This window comes from Neofelis nebulosa, chromosome 2 (genome assembly GCF_028018385.1).
Source record: "Neofelis nebulosa isolate mNeoNeb1 chromosome 2, mNeoNeb1.pri, whole genome shotgun sequence".
In the NCBI taxonomy this organism is placed as follows: domain Eukaryota; kingdom Metazoa; phylum Chordata; class Mammalia; order Carnivora; family Felidae; genus Neofelis; species Neofelis nebulosa.
The window spans coordinates 221,655,509-221,676,119 of NC_080783.1; the positions used below are offsets into that span (position 1 = coordinate 221,655,509).

At 48.7% G+C, this 20,611-nt stretch overlaps 1 protein-coding gene across 2 annotated transcripts in view; it reads left to right on the plus strand.

The window, feature by feature from the left end:
- Nucleotides 1–815: 815 nt before the first annotated feature.
- Nucleotides 816–20,611, plus strand: part of GNB1 (G protein subunit beta 1) — a 90,872-nt gene continuing 71,076 nt past the window's right edge. Inside the window, exon 1 of one of the 2 annotated variants that reach the window (XM_058719423.1) lies at nucleotides 816–1,005. The gene's annotated coding sequence lies outside the window, so the exon portion shown is untranslated. The remainder of the gene's footprint in view (nucleotides 1,006–20,611) is intronic. The other variant, XM_058719421.1, reaches the window with a different exon arrangement.

Here is a 20,611-nt window from a genome sequence, read left to right on the forward strand (position 1 = left end):
TCTTCGGTGGTCACACGTCCCTGCCCAGGCGGCCATTCCCAAGAGAAGTGCCTTGGGCTTGACCTCCCGAGGCCACACTGCTCACACCTGCCCAAGCTCCCATGAGCCCCAGGACTGGCCCCGTCCACCGGGTGGCGGGCGTCCACTCCTGGGTGAGCAGAGGCTGGGCATCTGCGGAGGCGGACCCGGTCGAGCAGGGGTCCCTCTGGGATTTGGTCAGCTCGGTTGCACCCCCAGGCCTGAGGGCTGGCTTGGGTTGGGTGTGTGCACATGTGGGTACCCGTGCAGAGTGCAGATGTGGGGTGCCGAATAAAGAGTGCAAGTGCAGGGTACTGAATGCAGGGTGCAGGATGCCAGGCGGGAGTACTCGGCACGTGTGCGGGATGCGCGTATGGGACACGGGTGTGGGGTCGAGACAGTCCCCACCTCTGGTCCTGCGGCCTCCACTCACATCCACTTGGCGGGGAAGCGAGCGGGTCGGCCCAGGCTAGCTCAGGGCTCCCCGCGCAGTCCCTGGGCCACCAGCGAGGCTGGTGCCTGGGCCACCAGGGCTGGGGGGCCTTCCGGAGCCCGTTCTCCTACGGCCAGCGCGGCCCCTTTAAGCCGCTCGCGCACGCTCCCGGGGTGGGCGCAGGGAGGAAGCGCGCGAGCGTGCGCGCGCCGGGGCCGCGGCCGGGCCGTGCGTGCGCGCGCGACGTGCGCGGTGACGCGGCGTGGGGTTTCCCGAGGCTGCGGGCAGGGGCCGCCGCGCCCATCCCGATGGCTGGAGGCGTCTGAGGGGCGGACGGAGGCGGCGGCGGAGCGGGAGCGGGAGCGGGAGCGGGAGCGGGCGCGGGCGCGGGAGTGGAACAGCCGCCGCGGGACCGGACCGAGCCTCGCCGGCGCACCTGCCCGCAGCGCCCGCGGAGCGGCCCGAGCGCGACCACCTCCAGAGCGGCGGCCGAGGCGGCTGAGGCGGCTGAGGCGGCTGAGGCGGCGGGGCGCGGGCGCGTCAGGCGGGACGAGGTGAGCGCGGCAGCCCCTGCCCCGCGACCCGGGCCACGGCCCCTCCCCACAGTCGCCTGCCAGGAGCCGCCCCGCCCCCACCCTCCCCGCCCCCACCCCGTCGCGGGGCCGCGTCTTCCTGCCCCGCCCGGGTGGGGTCGCGGGCCGGGAGCGGGCGGGGACCCTGCGGGCTTCGGCTGGGGCCGGGGTCTGGGCGGTGGTCCGGTGGCCCAGGTCCGGGGTTCGGGATGTGCGGCCGGGGTCTGGGCTCTCTGGCCGGGATCAGGGTCCGGATTTCGGGCCCTGGGGCCAGGGTCGGAGGGGCTGGAGGCTAGGGGTCTTGGGGCGGGGGCTTGGGACCCTGAGGCCAGGTCTGCGATCCGCGTTCTGCGGGGTCCGGGTTCCAAGCCCGCGGTCCTGGGTTCTCGGTCTGGGGTCCCGGGTCGGGGTCCGCCGTCCTGGGTCCTGAGTCGCGGTCCGCGGTCTGGGACCCGGGGTCCGGGGTCCTGGGTCGGGGTCCGCGGTCCGATCCGGCCCGATCTCACGGGGGGCTGTGCGCGGGAGGCTGGCCGGGGAGGAGGTGCGCTGGGCCGGGGTCTGCAGGCCGGCCGGGTCCGGGCCGCGAGAACAAAGGGAGCGGCGGGGTTCTGCAGGGGGTCGAGGTGCTCGTCCCTTGTCTCGGGGAAACGCCGTTTTAAATACACCTTTTCTGGGGACTTTGAAGTTGGTGCTTGCTGGTGACACGATGAAGAAAGGGGGACAGTGAAATGAGGAAGCTGAGGCCCGGCCGGCGGCTGCCCGCGGGTGGCAATTCGGGGTGGATTTAAGGCAGAAACAAAGAGCTGTGCCGGGAGGACCGAACGGTGCGATCCTCGGCTATTTTCGTTTTTACCGAAAAGTGGGAGGCAGCCCCGTCGCGAGCCCGTCGTCGTTTTCCCCTCGCCGGGCGCGGAGCCCGCGGGGCGGGGCGGGGCGGGGGGCCCGGGAGGCCGGGCGGCGGCGGCCCCCCGCGGCGGGGCCGGGCCGGGGTCCGCGCGCCCCCGCGCCCCCGCGCCGAATGAATGGCTCGGGCCAGGCCCCGCTACAAGATGGCGCGTCGCCGCCGCTGCCATTGTCAGCCGCCGCGCGCTCCCGGCCTCCTGCGCCCCGATTGTGCTTTGGGCCCCATTTACATTATTTAGAAGGGACAGGGTGGGAGGGAGGGAGGAAGTGACCCCGGGCTGCGTGTCGCCCTTCGTCCTGCGAGCTTTTCGGTGGCAGCGGTGGGGGTGGGGGAGGAGTTGAGCTGAAAATTCCACCCGGGTGGTGGCTGAGCCATTGGACTTTTGAAGACACCCCCCCCCCCCCCCCCGTATTTTTCCTTGCGAATTATGTTAGGTTCAGAAGGTATCGAAGCGTGTCTTAAGTCCTTTAAATTATGTAGTTAGCATACGGAAGTAGTACTGGCTGTATCTACTTAATTCCTCTTTGTGGAAGCTTTTTAGTTTGGATTGTGAGATTTCATTTACTGAAGAAAAACAGCGATGTATGAATTTTTATGTTGGGAAGGGAAGTTACTGGACATTGACAGCTACAGAATACATGACTGAATTTGTGTGTCAACGATGTAGACCTCTTAAACTGTGGTTTTAGTTGGGGGGTGTTTTTTGTGTGTGTTTTCGTTTTACAATCCATCTGATAACAGTGATCTCAATATTTGATGATTAAGCAGCTGCTTATGAGATTGATTATTAACTAAGAAAACGTCTAGATTATTTTTATGATTACCAAATAAATGGAAGTAGTATTGGCTCTGTAAGAATTTCCTTTTAAGTCTAGACAGTGGGTGAGGTCTTTAGAGTGTTAGCAGTAAGATTTTTACGTGAATTCTTTGCTTTTGAATTTGAAGCTTTAATCTTTTTTGGAGGTAGAGAAGTAAGGTCTTAGTCTGAATTGTGCTAAGGTAGATAGAGTCTATTCTAGATTCTTCCGGAAGGTATATATTGCAACAAGAAAGTGAATAGGCAGTTCCTTTTTTGCTTCCTTACTAATATTGGGTGTGTGGGTGGGGACAGAGTTGGTGCCACCAACATGGAAACAGTCTGAGAACCTCCACACAGCACAATTGGATGGTAGCTTTCGGCTTGATCGAACTCTCCAACGACTAGAGTTGGCCAGAAATGGAGAGCAACTGGGATGGTCCATTAGAGGCCAACTGGTCAGACCCTGTAGGGGGTGGGGGGTGGGGGGTGGGGGGTTGGGGGTGAGGTCTCCAGTCTTTGGTGGCTGTGAGGCCCGACTGCAAGGAGGTTAGTGCTCCCCGCCCCACAGGCATTGTAAGTGCTACAAGGTTTTCTTAGTGAGAATTTGGGAAAGCAAAGTTAAGTTTTGTGACCGTGCCTGTGGCTTATTCCCATTTCTTTCTGCTGGGGAACCAGTGTTAGGGCTACATTTCATCTGCTGGAACGAATGTGTATGGAGGAGATCGTTCATGCAGTTTTGACTCAGAACTGACACTTTCTCAAATGAACACACCTATCAGACAAAAGCCTCTCCAGTGAGGTACTGGAGTTCACAGCAGGGCTGTATTTAAATCACCAAAGAGGTGCTCAGTCACTTAATATCCACTGAAGAACATTCATGATACCTTAGGAAAGATTTCTTGGTTTGATATTTTGAGTTACTTCTGTTTTTTTTTTGGGGGGGGGGGGAAGTAAGTTTCCTCAAATTTAATTTTAATCTCTAAACAGATTTAAAAGAGTGTTAAAAGCCTGCAGAATAATGTGCTGTCTTTTTTTAAGGACTAAAACTTAAAACCTCTTCAGATTTTTTCATGCTTAGTGACTTTGATTGCAAAGCTTGAATCACCTTGGTAGACTTCTAGTGACAGCTTGAGAAAGAAAGGGACTGATTTTATGAGGAGTTAACTTAATTTTTAAAGCTTTGTTCTGTTACATTGCTAAAAATTTCTGTTGTCCATTGGTTTGATTGAAAAAGTTGTATTTCTCCAAATAGCTTTGAGAAAGGTCTTTAGGATATTTGTAGACTTACCATCAGTTGGCTTTTTAACGAATACATACTTTAATGAGTAACACTGATTTGATTTTAGACCTGCGGTATTGGCATCTATCTTCATTGGGTTGTTTTTTTCTCTCTGCCCGTGTTGGTTTTTCTGGCTCATGTTGCTTTCCAAATTGGATTAAATTCTTACTGTCTACAGACTTTGGCTTTGAAAAGCATTAGTGGATTGGTAACAGATATCCTCAATTTTATTATCTGGGCTTGACCATATGGCATGCTATATTATTTTGAAACCCCTATTAGTGTAAGTCCAGTAAGGCAATGAACAAAAAATCTTCAACTCTTTTAACGCTGGGAAAAATTCTCATCTCAGGTTTGCATTCATTGCTCTGTGGTTAGAGAAATTATGAAGCAGATGGGCCAGTTAAGTGTTTGGTTTTGTGAACATGAAGTGAAGGGGTAAAAGCAAGCTTAGATTGAAACAGGTCACATACGCATTTCACAAACGGACAGATGCGTTTGTGACACTGGAAGGAAGGGCGGTCTAAGTGTGTGTGGGGGGGTGTGTATACATTGAGTAACTCGACATCATGTTGATTATTCTGGGGGAAAAAAAAAAGGAATACCGTTTCTTTTTAAAGCTATGGGTGTTGTTCCAGAACTCTTATTTAGGAACTATAGACAATCTATAGACCTTCAAATTGGTCAGAGGATTTAGTGGAATGCTAAAAGCTTTTTAAACCTTTTAGCCCTCCTGTTCTTGTGGCAGTGCCTGCCTGGCAGTAGGTGCCACAGTAATCGATGGAAAGAAATTACTGCTGGCCTCCAGTGATCTAGAAAAGCTTCCCGTTTTGTAGAGCAGTGTTTTCTTTTTCTTTCTCTCTCTCTCTTTTTTTAAGACTTAAGTATCTGCTTATTTGACTTTTTGAAGTTTTAAATTTTTTAAAATTAGAATTTCTGGGCAAAACCATTTTTTTTTAAGTTTATTTATTTATTTAGAGAGAAAACACCAGCGGGGGAGGGGCAGAGAGAGGGACAGAGGATCCGAAGCGGGCTCTGTGTTGACAGCAAAGAGCCCGATGTGGGGCTCGAACTCATGAACTCTGAGATCAAGACCTGAGCCGAAGTTGGATGCCTAACTGAGCCATCCAGGTGCCCCTGGGGAAAAACCATTTCTACACGCATGGATTTAAAAGACAGGGGGCATCTGGCTGGCTCAGTTGGTAGAGCTCACCCCTCTTGATCTCCAGGTGTGAGTTTGAGCCCCACGTTGGAGGTAGAGCTTACTTAAAAAAAAAGAAACTACTTCTGAAATCATTGTTGCACTATGTATTAACTAACTTGGATGTAAATTTAAAAAATAATTTAAAAAAAAGTAAATAAAAGATCAAGTCAGGGTTATCTGGGGTAATTTTAAAGAGATTATTCAGTTGAACCTATATTGCCACTGATAAAAGGTTATGATTTAATAATGGCCCTCCTTCCTAGGGTGGCTGTTAGTTGACAGATGTGTGAAGCTCTTCGAGCAGCGCCTTGCCCACAGGACACCCATTAGCCATTTCTGCTGCTGGTGGCCTTGCTTTGTAAAAATTTCCTGAACCGTGATCATGTTAGATAATGTAAGAAGACAGCTTACTGAAAGATTTGTTTTTTCTTTCTTCCAAATGGTTCCCGAGGAATATCATTAATTTGGGGTACGGAGCATATGTGTCAGCTGTCTTTACAAATCCCTGTCATTTATTTACCACCACACCGTCTCCTGAGTTTTCTCACATTGTTTTCTTTTCTTGAAGGACTTTCTTTACCTTTATAGTAGAATTTTGATCCTATTTGAAATTTGGATCCTATTTGAATTTTGATCCATTTTGAAAACTGGCAGAATTATTTTTTTTTAAAGATTTCACCACAGCCTGAATGATGACTTGTTTTGATTTTACAAAACTTTGGTGTCCCTTGATTTGCCAATTAATGACAGTAATAATGAAATATTTTTCATATATCCTTATGAATACTATAACTGGAAATTGGTTTAACAAGTGCTTATTCAGTACCTTGTCTGTTAGGTGCTGAGGCTATAAACTGCCATAGAGTGGGCGTGGCCCAGGGCCTCACTGAGTTTATTGTTTGATAGAGAGCCTCACAAGCAGAAATGCAAAGGAGAAATGCACGGGCAGTGGGTTACAGGGTCAGCTAGGGTTCAGTGACTGCTTCTCAGAAATAAAGTGTGTTTTAAGTTGAGACCTGAAGCACCCTATATCTGGAGTGTGTCTGTCACGCATTTGGCGGGTGGAGGGGAAGGAAGGAGTGTTCCAAGGTGGGGGAGATGCTGTGTTTCTCATGCAGCCACCTTCCCTCCCTGTGTCTCCACCCAGAGCTGCGTCTATTGCCTGGTAGTGGTAGGTGCTCAGTGATTCCGTATCAGAATGAAAGAGAGCACAATAGCTCATCCAGGGATGGAAGTTCCAAAGGGCTGGAGGGTGGTAAGAAACGGACACTGAGAGCTCACAGTCTTAGGAAAGAGTTGCACTTGTACCTCAAGGGCTCTAGGGAGCCTTTAAAAAGTTTCAAAGAGCAGATTGAGGGGCGCCTGGGTGGCGCAGTCCGTTAAGCATCCAACTTTGAGGTCGTGATCTCATGGGACTCTGTGCTGACAGCTCAGAGCCTGGAGCCTGCTTCAGATTTTGTGTCCGCCTCTCTTTCTGCCCCTCCCCTGCTTACACTCCATATCCCACCCGCCCCCTTCTCACAAAAACATTAAAAAAATTAAAAAAAAAAAAAAAAAAAAAGGCAGATTGACCTAATCAGGACCATGGCATGGCACTTGAGCTTGGAGCGTGTTCAGATGAGAAAGGAAGACTATGGTCAGAGCTCCCGAATGGGGTGCTTGGTGTAGAGATGAAGGCGTCTGGACTGGGGTGGTAAAGCTGGTGGCTGAAAGACGGGGCGACTGAGTGGAAGGTAACAAGAGAAAATGACCTCAGGAGTCTGTCCTGGGCATCTGGATGGCTGTTTGGCATTTACTGAAATAAGGAGCAGGAGCTGGGGGGGTGGGGCGTGAGTTGAGTTTGAGGACCCTTGAGGCATTCCCATGGCCTCCAGCAAGGGTGGCTCAGCCCTTAAGCTTTCTGCTGTGAAGCTCTTCTCCCAGAGGTTCCTTGTACTGTTCACTCCTTCATTCAGGTCTTTGTTCGCAGACTCCCTCCTCAGAGGGTGTTCTCTCATCTCATGAATCTCTACCATTTAAAAAAATCTTTTTTTTTAATGTTTATTTTCCGGAGAGAGAGAGACAGAGCCACTAATCTCAACCATTTTTAACCTGCTCTGCTTTCCTCGTCCTTGTGCTGATCTCCCTGCCAGTTCTAAGCTCCATGAAGACTAGAAGTTTGGTACACTACAGTATTACCAAGTCTCTGAAACAGGACGCGTGAAAAATATTTGGATTTTGAATATGTGAATGTGGAGCTCTGGAGGAGTGGTCTGAATTGGAGGCTGGCCTTTCAGAGTTAACAGTATTTAGATGGTGATTGAAGTTTTGGAAATAAAGATTACTAGGAGCTGCGGAGGGGGGGGGTTAAAGTGTGATCTGTGATTTTTTATTTTTTTATTAAACTTTTTTTAACATTTATTATTTATTTTTGAGAGACAGAGCATGAGCGAGGGGAGGGAGGAGCAAAGAGAGGGAGACACAGAATCTGAAGCAGGCTCTAGGCTCCGAACTGTCAGCACAGAGCCCAAGGCGGGGCTCGAACCCACAAACCGTGAGATCATGACCTGAGCCTAAGTCCGAAGCTTAACTGACAGAGCCACCCAGGCGCCCCAGATTTTTTTATTTTTAATTTTAATAGATTTTTCTTAAGTAAATACCACGTCCAACATGGGGCTTGAACTCACAACCCCAAGATCAAGAGTTGCATGCTCTACCGACTGAGCCACCCAGGTGCCCCCTCAAAGTCTGATCTGTGACTCCTGTGGGTCCCTGAAACCCCTTTCAGGATCCATTCCATCAAAGCTACTTATACAGTCATTAAGATGCTACTTGACTTTCACTGTGTTGACGTTTGCATTGATGGCACACGAGCAGTGGTAGGTTAAACTGCTAGCTCTTCAACACAAATCAGGGCTGTGGGATGAAACCAGTTACAGTATTTATTGTAGTCGTAGTATTCTTCCTCATCATGAACTTGTGTTTAGAGAAATCCAGTTTGACATCTGATGAAGCATAAAAGTAAATATTATTATACTTTAACCCCGATACCTGTTTTCTTCCCGTCTGAGGCAAAATGGGAACTAGGCCTAAACGCGCGTGCACCCCAACTACAACAGCCTCTCCTGGACTGTGCCACACGCAGCATTGGAGGAAGAGCTGGCGGAAGGAGATGGCCGTTTAGACAGGGTTTTTGTATGGCAGACACTTTCTGAAAATTAACGAAGCAAACCAGATATTTCAAGGAACGTTACTGACAGTATTGTTGGCAGTGATGAAATTTGAGCTTTCAGATGGAAATTAGAATTTTGGAAAACTTGATTCTGCTATCATGAGCTTGACAGCTTCCCAGTATTTAAAGACTTTTCTTGTAGGTGATGGTACTTAGGAATGTTTCTTTTTAATATTATGTAATGAAATGTGTCAACATTTGGAAGATTTGCTTAATTCAGTGAACTGGTAGTTTCCCAGTGGCCTGTGTGTGAGGCTGCAAACTCACAGATGTTGTGAAAGATCCACTCAGAGCACAAATCCCACGGAATTTAAGATGTAATGGTATTAAAAATTAATTGACACAGTTTCAGATTCCACATCAGAACTTCCCTTTAGGATGCTTACCCACTTGTCAAGTTTTGATGTAGTATCAGAGAAGACTGCATGTTTATTTGAAATGGCTGTTGGGGCGCCTGAGTGGCTCAGTCGGTCAAGCATCCGACTTCAACTCTGGTCACGATCTCGCGGACTGAGTTTGAGCCCCCTGTCCGGCTCTTTGCTGACAGCTTGGAGCCTGGAGCCTGCTTCGGATTCTGTGTCTCCCTCTCTCTCTAACCCTCCCCTGCTTGCGCTCTGTCTCTCTCAGTAATAAATAATAAACGTTAAAGATTAAAAAAAAAAAAAAAAAAGAAAGAAAAAAATGTCTGTTAAAATACTCCTTCCTTTTCCAACTATGTGTCTGTGTGAGACTGAATTATCCTCATATACTGCAACCAAAGCAAGACATTACTGCAGCAGATTGCAGACGCAGATGTGAGAGGGGTGCCTGGGTGGCTCAGTTGGTTGAGCTTCAGCTCGGGTCACAATCTTGCAGTTCGTGAGTTTTCGTGGGGCTCTGTACTGACAGTGTGGAGCCTGCTTGGGATATTCTCTTTCTCCCCCTCTTTCCCTCCCCCTCCCCCACTTGTGCCTGTTCTCTCTCAAATAAAACAAAAATTAAACAAGAAAGAAACAGATGTGAGAATTTAGCTCTCTCCTCTTGAGGTGGACATTAAAACAGGTAGGCTAAATAAAATGTAAAATACTGCTGTCTTTTCATCAGATTACTTCTTAGTTATTTTTCGAAAAAATGTTCTTTATGGTAACATGTAATAGGCTTATTAAACGTTTTGAAAACTTTTGTGTTTTAATTTCTAACATAGTAAGTATATATAGATATAACCCACAGGGACAAAAGGCCTCTGATTTTCAGTAATTAAGAGTGTGGAGGGAGCCTGAGACCAAGCCATCTGAACAGCAGGGATTTGGAGAGCAGTGTAGTGGTTAAACCAGCTGGGCCACATCTAGGGCACTGGCCCAGGGTGACTGCGGGACTGGAGACAGGCACTGTGTCTCCCCTTTCCCCTGCTGTTTGCAGCATTACAGGTGTAGGATTGTGCCTTTTTCTGGGGAGAAGAACCCAGAGATTTCTGTAAAGGTTGAAAACCCATTGGTGCAGCTTGAGGAGAGGAAGAGAAGCTCCTGAAGGAGTGACCGGAAGTTGGGAGAATATCAGAATACAGCATTGGAACGGAGGACAGTCTTGGGTGGGGGTGGGGTGGGTTGGACAGAGTAGCAAATCTGGCTGAGAAGTAGACTGGGACTATTCAATGCCAAGATTCCCCGGGGCCCAGGAGTGACAGTGGGGTGTGGGAGGCTCTGAAGCAAAGGGGTGGAGAGGCGTGTGAGGAGGGAGGGCTCCGTTCCACCTGATTTCGGATAGAGTAGCCTGGCATTGTCAGGTGTGGAGAGGAAGGGGGCTGGGAGCGGGGAGCGGCGGTGGTCTGCTTATTCTGGGGGCTGAGCGGTGCCTGGGAGCAGCTGCTGTTGGGGCCAGGAGAGACATGACTCCACCCTGGGAGAGGGACGCCTGTCAGGTGGTGGGAAAGGCTGTGCTGAGAAGGAAGGCAGAGAGAGCAGGGCCCTAGAATTTCATTTTATTATTATGAAAAAATTTGTTTTAATTATTTAGTTCGAGAGAGAGCAAGAGCAGAGGGGCGGAGAGAGAGAGAGAATCCCAAGAAGGCTCTGCCCAGTTAGCATAGAGCCTGACTTGGGGCTCGAACTTCTGAGCTGTGAAATCATGACCTGAGCGAAAGTCAAGTCTTCTAAGTAATCTCTGCACCCGACCTGGGGCTCTAACTTACAACCCTGAAATCAAAAGTCACATGCTCTACCCACTGAGCCACCCAGGTGCCCCTTTAGAATTTCATTTTAAGGAAGGAGGTCGATGGGGAGCCTGGGTGGCTCAGTCGGTTAAGCAGCCGGCTTCGGCTCAGGTCATGAGCTCACGGTTTACATGAAGTATGTTGGGAGAAGTACTTTAGGATTTCCGTGTTGAAATGAATTCCTTCAAACCTTGACCCTCCGGGACCTCCACTTGGCATTCCCTTGGCAGTAGATGGCCTTCCATTTTGCCCTGTTGGTGATGATCCTGGTGCTGTTAGTTCAGGTTTGTGGGTGCCTCCCGTGCCAGGCACCGTGGTAAGAACTCACATCAACTCGGAGGTGGGTACTGTGAATAGCCACATTTCAGAGCTGGCTTAATGGATGGGGGGGTGCAGGCAGTGGAACCCATATTTGAACCTGAGTCATTTGCCTCCAGAGCTCTTAATTCTTACACTGTGGACCCTCCAGCATGAGCTGTTTCCCTTCCCCTTTCATCTCAGAAGACTTCTGTGTGGGCATCTGCTCCTTCATGTATTATTAAAGGGAAGATCCTTCCGCTTGAAAACATATTTACCAACAGTTTTATCTTTAGTTTCTTCTTCAAGGGTTCTGTTCGACCTTCAGACATGACTAAATGACCAAGTCTGGTTTTTTTTTTTAAGTTTTATTTTTATTTAAATAATCTCTACGCCCAACACGGGGCTTGAACTCATGACCCTGAGACCGAGAGTTGCATGCTGTTCTTACTGAGCCAGCCGGGCGCCCCTAACGTGACTGAGTCTTATATAACTTAACCCCCTAGTTAATCTTGGTATCTTCTGTGGCCACTCCTCAGGCAGGCGATCTGTTTCCACTGCTTCAATTCTGTATCCTGTCCTCATCCTCTGAGGATCTTTCTTCCCGTTCCCATTGTTTTTATAAAGATGCCCTTTTCAGTAAATCCATTTTAATCTTTAATTTTTGCATTTTATTTTATTTTTTTATTTTATGTTATTTTTATTTTTACAGTGAGTGAGTGACCTTGTGAATGCAAGCTGGGGAGGGGTAGAGAGAGAGGGAGAACCTTAAGCAGGGGCTCCATCTCACAACCCTGAGATCATGACCTGAGCCAAAATCAAGAGTGGATGCTTAACCAATTGAGCCACCCAGGCACCCCTAACTTTTACATTTTAAAAATAAAATGTTTAGTATGTTTATTATAGAAAATTAGGACTATAAAATGAGGGAGAATATGATTTCCCTATCAGGAAATAAGATTGTTATATTTCATTTGTTATGTATTATTTATATTCATTTTTTTAGAAGTTTATTCATTGTGGGGGGAGAGAGAGGGAATGTGGGTGGGGGAGGGGCAGAGAGCAAGAGAGAGAATCCCAAACAGGCTGACGCGTGGGCTCAATATCATGAACCATGAGGTCGTGACCTGAGCTGAAATCAAGAGTCGGCTGCTTAACCAGCTGAGCCACCCAGACACCCCTATGTGTATCCTATTCATACGTTTGTTTTGCATTGTTCACACGTAGAAGGGCAGAGATGTTTTTCCCCCAGATTGGGGATCACTGCATGGATATTTTCATTCTAATTTTTCTACTTTGTTGCATATTATGTGTATTTCTGAATGTTACTCATATTTGGTTTTTGTTTTTGTTTTTTTTTTAATGTTTATTTATTTTTGAGACAGAGAGAGACAGAGCATGAACAGGGGAGGGTCAGAGAGAGAGGGAGACACAGAATCCGAAACAGGCTCCAGGCTCCGAGCTGTCAGCCCAGAGCCCGACGCGGGGCTTGAACTCACGGACCGCGAGATCACGACCTGAGCTGAAGTCGGCCGCTTAACCGACTGAGCCCCCCCGGCGCCCCAATGTTACTCATATTTGAAAACATGAACTACCTGGCAAAGACTGTCCTTTCTTTCCACTGCAGATTAGCTCTACCCATGTGTTGGACATCCTGGTTCTGCTTCTGCTTAGCTTTGAGGCCTTGAGTGAGTTACTTCTATCGCATGTTCTCATCTTGGGGTACCTGGAAGGCTTAAATGAGATGGTGCAAACAAAACGTTCACCCTTCTGCTTAGCAGGTGCGAGAACTGGCACGTTGGCGTCCAGTATCACTGCTGCTTAGGATGTTTGACCCCTTGGCTTTTCCCCTTTCCTCATGTGCTTCTCCAGGCTGCCCGTGCTCTCTTGTCTCTGTGGTTGCCGTCTTCGTTAAGGTTTTCAGGGCTTCCTCTGCTTGGCTTTCAAATGTTAACTCCATTATTTAGCTGTGGGTGCTATGACAAATTATCGCAAACTGAGGGGCTGAAACCACAAATTTACTCTCACAGTTGTGGAGGCTGGAAGTCTGAAACCAAGGTGTTGGCTGGGCAGCTTCCTCTGATGCTTCCTTCTAGCTTCTGGTGGTTGCCGGCAATCTGGTTCTGCCTCTGTCTTCGCTTGGCCTTTTCGTCTCAGCATACGTCTCTGCTCTTAACGAGGTTTCCAGTCATTGGATTAGGGCCCACACTAATCCAGCGTGACCTCACTTGAAGTTAACTGATGGTATCTGCAAAGACCCTTTTGCAAATAAAGTCACACTTACAGGTGGATAGTGATTTTTAGGGGATACCGTTCCAAAAGCCACCGCAGTTACCTATAGCTTCATCCTTGACCCTGTTCTCCTTGAGGGTTCCTAACTCCTTCTTTGCCATGTCTTTACCCTCCTTTCATGGCCAAACTTGTAAACTGAAGTCTCCGTTGCAAGTTGAAGAAACCAACACAAGAGAACTTAAGTGGAAAGTTAAATGTTTTATAAGGATTCTTGATGTCTCTCACAGAACCAAAGTTCAAGAATAGAGGTGGGCTTTTCAGTCAATGTGGAGTCAAGGGATGAAAAAGACATTTGAGAATCTGTCCATCTCATTTCCATTTTCCTTGTTGGTAAGCACCTCTCTGCTTCTGCTTCAGGTAACAGTGCACTCCGAAATGGTCTTACTTTTTTTCCCCCCGTTTTTAGTATATTCTGCCTCTTGGCATTGAACTGGGTTGACCAACACCACCACCTCTTTGAAACACTCTCCTCTCGGGGCGCCTGGGTGGCTCAGTCGGTTGAGCGTCCGACTTCAGCTCAGGTCACGATCTCACGGTCCGTGAGTTCGAGCCCCGCGTCGGGCTCTGGGTTGATGGCTCAGAGCCTGGAGCCTGCTTCTGATTCTGTGTCTCCCTCTCTCTCTGCCCCTCCCCCGTTCATGCTCTGTCTCTCTCTGTCTCAAAAATAAATAAATGTTAAAACAAACAAACAAAAAAAACCACTCTCCTCTCTCAGTTCCTGGCTCCTTCTTACCTTTTGTTTGTCCTTCTTGATTTCTTTCCAGGTTTCCTCTTTTACCTGGCCAGCATGTTCTCAGTTGTCTGGCATTTCTCAATCTTGAGTCTAGGATTCTTTCTGTTCTTTGGCTCTCCTTCGGTGATCATGTCTGTTCCCATCTGTTGTCTTTTTTTTTGTTGTTTTTTGTTTAAGTTTGTTTATTTTGAGTGAGAGAGAGCAAATGGAGGAGAGGCAGAGAGAGAGAGAGAGAGAGAGAGCCCTATCTCAGCCAGGCTCTGTGACGTCAGTGCAGAACCCGACACGACGTGGGGCTCAAACTCATAAACTGAGATCATGACCTGAATTGAAGTCATCTGCTAAACTGACTGAGCCATCTAGGTGCCCCCATTGTCTTTTTTTTTTCCTTTTTAAATATTTATTTTTGGGAGAGAGAGAGAGAGAGAGACAGAGAGACAGAGCATGAGTGGGGGAGGGGCAGAGAGAGGGAGACAGAATCCGAAGCAGGCTCCAGGCTGTCAGCTGTCAGCACAGAGCCTGACGTGGGGCTTGAACCCACAAACCGCGAGATCATGAGCTGAGCCAAAGTTGGATGCTTAACCTACTGAGCCACCCAGGTGGCTACCCCAGTTGTCTGTTTTAAAGGCTGTTTACTGATGGTTTTGATGACTTTCAAATTTATCTCTCCAGCCTTTCTGACCTACAGACCCATCCATCCGCTTGTCAGCCCCACATCTCCATTCCTTTTGCCGTTTTCAGTGCTGAGTCACTAACACTTTTAGGTCTCGGTTTGAGTGTCACCTCCTCACATAGGCTTTTCCTGGTCACCCCTCTTCCTAGTCACGTTGATTGGCCACACTTAACCACCTTTATGGCATTTCATCTCATATAGTGACAGAATAGTGAAAGTCCTGCCTCTTTTTTTTCCCTAACCGGCCCAGGTTGGAAGTAGAGGGCACCTCCATCGGGCTGTGTATGTAGGCAGGGCTGGTTCTGTGCATCTGACTCCCTGGAAGTGTCCATCGGTTCATCTGTAAGCCCAGGACTCGGGGATTTTAGACCAGTGCCCCAGCGAATCTGCCACATGGTCAGGCTTGGGGACAGTGGCCTATGAGACCATGTAGCCAGGACCTGAAGTTCTGGGTGGTTTTCTCAAGAATGGGTAAGAGAGGGGCGCCTGGGTGGCGCAGTCGGTTAAGCGTCCGACTTCAGCCAGGTCACGATCTCGCCGTCCGTGAGTTCGAGCCCCGCGTCAGGCTCTGGGCTGATGGCTCGGAGCCTGGAGCCTGTTTCCGATTCTGTATGTCTCCCTCTCTCTCTGCCCCTCCCCCGTTCATGCTCTGTCTCTCGTCCGTGAGTTCGAGCCCCGCGTCAGGCTCTGGGCTGATGGCTCCGAGCCTGGAGCCTGTTTCCGATTCTGTATGTCTCCCTCTCTCTCTGCCCCTCCCCCGTTCATGCTCTGTCTCTCTCTGTCCCAAAAATAAATTAAAAATGTTGAAAAAAAAAAAAAAAAAAAAAAAAGAATGGGTAAGAGAGTTATTATTGGCAAGACTGCGGGTCTCCTGCTGATGGGATTTGGGTTTGGGGTGGCTGCTGTGGACCCGGAGAGATGAGATGGGGGTGGGGAGGGCATCTCCTAGGCATTGGTAGAGTCAGCCCGGGAGTCTTGGTGCCAGATGCTGATTGGGAACGCGGTGAAATCGTGCTTTTTAAATCAGTAAGTGGCCATCATGCTCTCTTTACATTTTCTTAAAATAAAGGAACTGACCAACACACATTTCCTGTCACTTAAAACTTGACATATTCAGGAAGAGGCTGAGCTGCTGAGGAACAGGCTGCACTCTGAGGAAGTTCCCTTAGGCTGTGAAAGAAGGGCTTTAAAATAGCTCTTGTAGTCCAAACATTTTGCTCCCAGATTTAGATAAGGCGAACTTAAAAACAGTAATAAAATTGAAAGCTTCTAAAATTGTTGAGATTAATTAATTAATTGTAAGTCAGTGGGTAAACGATTCTTTTTTTTAAGTTTGTTTTTTTTTTAACATGTATTTCTTTTTGAGAGACAGAGAGACAGAGCATGAATGGGGGGAGGAGCAGAGAGAGAGGGAGACGCAGAATCCGAAGCAGCTCCAGGCTCCCGGCAGCACAGAGCCCGACGCGGGGCTCTAACTCACAAACCGCGAGATTGTGACGCGAGCTGAAGTTGGCCGCTCAACCGACTGAGCCCCCCAGGCACCCCACGATTCTTTTTTTTTTTTTAACAGCAGAGCAGCCTTGTAGGAACTTCTCTTGTTCCTGTACTTATTCAAAGAACTTGGGGCTCTTGGGGGGCTCAGTCAGTTGAGCTGCCGGCCAACTTCAGCTCGCGTCACAATCTCGCGGTTTGTGAGTTAGAGCCCCGCGTGGGGCTCTGTGCTGCCAGCTCGGAGCCTGGAGCCGCTTCGGATTCTGTGTCTCCCTATCTCTCTGCCCCTCCCTTGCTCCTGCTCGCTCCTCGCTCTCTCTCAAAAATGAATAAATGTTAAAAATAAAAACAAAGAACTTAGCAACATGTAGGTATTTACATAATAAATATATCTCTTGACTCTGTTAGTTTTTTGTGTTTTTTTTTTAACATTTATTTATTTTTGAGACAGAGACAGAGCATGAACAGGGGAGGGGCAGAGAGAGAGGGAGACACAGAATCTGAAACAGGCTCCAGGCTCTGAGCGGTCAGCACAGAGCCCGACGTGGGGCTCGAACTCATGGACCGCGAGATCGTGACTTGAGTCGAAGTTGGATGCTTAACCAACCGAGTCACCCAGGCGCCCCATCTATGTTAGTTTTTAAATGGCCGAACACGCGTTGGTCTGTAGCAGTGAGCGCTCTGGATGGAAGAGAGACTGCTCTGCTCCTGGAAGTGGTACGTTTCTCCATCTCCAGTACAAGCTTTTTCTACTTTGCTTTTAATTTTGATCTTTCAGATCAACCTTGTACAATAGAATTCCTTTTCTGTGATGGGAATGTTTTATGATCTGCGTTGTTCAGTATGGTAGCTTCTAGCCATGTGTGGCTATCGAGCACTTGAGATGTGGCTCAGGTGACTAAGAAACTTTTAGTTTTATTTAGTTTTAATACAGTTAAGTTTAAAAAACCACATGTGGCTAATAACAACCCCTACTGGATAGCACAGTCCTAGACTGAGTGTCTGGGCTGCCATTAGTAGAAATTTGGGAGGTTTGAGGAAAAGTCTCCATATACAGAGTGAGAATTTGGGAAATTAAAGTCCTTTCAGTACTTCTGTTTAGCAACCCTTGCCTGTCTAGTTGGGAAACTATACCGTGTGAATCTTGGGGTGCTTGTCAGATGCGATAAATGTATGTTTAAAAGAATAGTTCAGGGATGCCTGGGTGGCTCAGTCAGTTGAGTGTTCAGCTCTTGATTTCGGCTCAGGTTGTCATACTGCAATTTATGGGATCGAGCCCCTCATCAGTCTCTGCGTTGACAGTGCAGATCCTGCTTGAGATTGTCTCTTTCTCTGCCCTTCCCCCACTGTCGAGCTCACATGCACTCTTGCGTGCTCTCTCTCTCCCCCTCCCTCTTAAGATAAACATTAACAAAAAGAATAGTTTATATTGCATATAGAATTGGAATTTTGCTAGTCAAATTTACTTTTTTTTAATGTTTCTTTTTGAGAGAGAGATCGAGAGAGAACGTGAGAGGGGAAGGGGCAGAGAGAGAAGGGGACAGAGGATCTGAAGAGGGCTCCACGCTGACAGCAGAGAGCCGATGTGAGGCTCGAACCCACAAACTGCAAGATCACAACCTGAGCTGAAGTCGGAGGCTCAACCAAGTGAGCCACCTAGGTGCCCCCAGTCAAATTTACTTTTAAATATTTTACACCCCCCCCCTTTTTAAAAAATATACACAGTCCCTAAACTTGCTGTACTTAAAGTATTTGGGATCTTGGTTTTGGCTAGTTTTAGCTACTTATGTCTTCTTGTGGTCTTTGGAGCTCACCCAGAAGCTAGGATTTGAGTCTCTGTTAGGGGTCAGGCACTGAACTGAAAGGGCCCTTGAGGTACTTTGGTTTTGCATCTGTCTTGTGTCTCCTGTGGGAACAGAGGAGCAAAGTCCTTGTGGGTAATCTTTGCAGGATTGGGTAGAGGCCACCACGAGTGTCTGTTTCACTAACTGTCCTTTGGCGATCGAGGAGGAAAAGAATACGTAGGTATCAACCCAGATCTGAAGTTAACAGAAGACTGCACAAGGAATGCCCCCAAAGTAATGAATCCTTCCTTCCCTTGTGGAAGAGCCAGTCCCCCTCGAGGTGCAGACAACATTCTGCTCTTGCTTTTTGTCTGGAGACGTTTGTAGTTGTCACAGCTTGGGGTGTGCTGTAGGACTGCTACTCCACATCAGAGGGTTGGGCAGCTCAAGATGTCAGCAGTGCCAGTGTTGAAAGCTCTGACTTAAACTGATATGCCTTCTGCAGTGACGAAAAATTCATCATGGCGTACGTTAGTTACTTACCGCTGCACGACCACAAACTGCCCTCCAATGTAAGGACGTAAAACAATGACCACGCATTCACCTTTGTGCTAGGGCAGGGCTCAGCCAGGAGAGCTCGTCTCTGCTCTGCATGGTGTCGGCCGTGCCCACGGTTGCACTGGCAGTCATCTGGCAGGTGGGCTGGGGTCTGCGCTTCCTGGGCCTTACCGGCGTGGACTACTGGCCAGGGTGCCTCTGTTCTCCGCATGCCCTCTCCAGCAGGCAGCCCAGCCGTCCTGTGGCTGAGTTTCAAGAGGGCAGGAGCAGAAGTTGCTAGGCTTCTTGAGGCCATGCTTAGAAGTCACACAACGTCACCTTAGCTGCATTTTGTTGGTTAAAGGCAAGTTACAAGGTCCAGTCCACACTCTAAGTATAGGGAAATAGACTCTGGATCTTGATGGAAGGACTTGCAAAGAATTGGTGCATTTTTTTAAAACCCACAGATCTTTCGATAGAGTGGCATTTAGAATTGCCTGCTTTAGGATGTCCAGTTAATATTAAGATTTCTGTGGAATGAATTCTAAAAGTGAACATTAATTTGTTTCAATTAATTTAGCAAATATTTGCCAAATACTGTGAGCAAAGACACTGTGCTTGTTAATAAGTACTGGGCAGTAGTTTCTGATTTTATTCTGATGGCGGAGACAACAAATTTCTACCGTTATGGTGAGTGTTGTCGGATACTAGATGGAGAGGGGCGTGGTTTAGGGCAGTTGGGGAAGACCTTCCTGAGTGGATGACACCTCAAGGGTGTGAGGGAGCCAAGTAGGTGAGGGTAGAAAGAAGTGATTGCAGAGTTCTTGAGGTGGGGAGGACGCCTGGCCAAAGGGGAGTGCCCAGGGAGCAGAGTGGTGGACATGCATGTTGGAGGGAAGATGTCCTCGGTCACCAGTTTGCCCAGAACAGGTTTCAGTGTGCACTTGGCGAGCCGTGGTTCTGTCTGGTCAGTGCCTTTGACTTTCAGAAGTGCCCTGGTGTGGACAGTGCAGATTGTGGTTACCACACCATGGAAGAGAGTTTGGATTTTTCCTTGGTGCAGCAGGAAGCCATTGAAAGAGTTTAAGCAGGAAGTGACAAGATGTGAATTTTAAGATTGTTCAGATTGCTGAATGAAGAATGGATTGTTGGGGGAAGAAATAGAGGCAAAGGTCATTTAAAGGAGGCACTTTTTTTTAAGTTTTTTTTTTTTTTTTTTTTTTTAAGCATTTATTCATATTTGAAAGGCAGAGAGAGACAGAGTGCGAATGGGGGAGGGGCAGAGAGAGGGAGACACAGAATCCGAAACAGGCTCCAGGCTCCGAGCTGTCAGCACAGAGCCCGACGCGGGGCTCGAACTCACGGACTGCGAGATCATGACCTGAGCCGAAGTCAGCCGCTTCACCGACTGAGCCACTCAGGCGCCGCTAAAGGAGGGATTTAATGAAAGATGATGTGCCTTGGTTAAGGGTGGAGTGAGGAGGTGGGAAGAGAGGGGTAGATTTCAATCTGCTCTGGAGGTGGAACCAGCCAGAGTGCTGGTGCTGGTGGTTTGGGCGAAGGGGCAAGGGAGAGAGTTAGGCTGCCTCCCGAGTGTTTGCTTTGTAGACTTCAGGGTGGTGATGTGGGCCACTGGGATGTGGCCGCATGGGTGGGGCAGGTTTGCTGGCTGTCCAGCGGGGATCAGGAGCTCTGCTTGGAACATCTGAGGTTCCGAATGGCCGTAAGACGAGCGAGTGCTGGCTCATCAGTGTGTTCTCCAGGAGTCCAGTCTGGAAGTCAGAGATAGATGCTGTCGCCTGTGCACGGGATTGGCGATGGGAGCAGGAGTGGCAGCCATCAGCGGTCTGAAAGAAGAGGCATGCACAGGGGCAGCTCTTCAGTAAGCAGGGTGGGTGGGTAACTGCTCTGAGAGAGTGTGTTGAAGGGTCTCTTTGACTGAAGGACCGCGGGTACTAGGTGGTGAACCTGTGAGGTAGAGCTGATTGGGGTGAGTTGGAACATGGGAGGTGAGGAAGGAGACGCCAGCCATGGAGATGGGGTGGCAAGAAGCTTTGCCATGGAGGGGCAGCGGGAGGGCTTAGGCGTGTTGGAAGATCAGGTGGGCCCAATGGAGAGTTGTATTTTTAAATAGGGAGACTCTAAGCTTCTGTTTATTTGGGTGCATGCGAATCCCCCAGGGTCGTGATCAGTGCA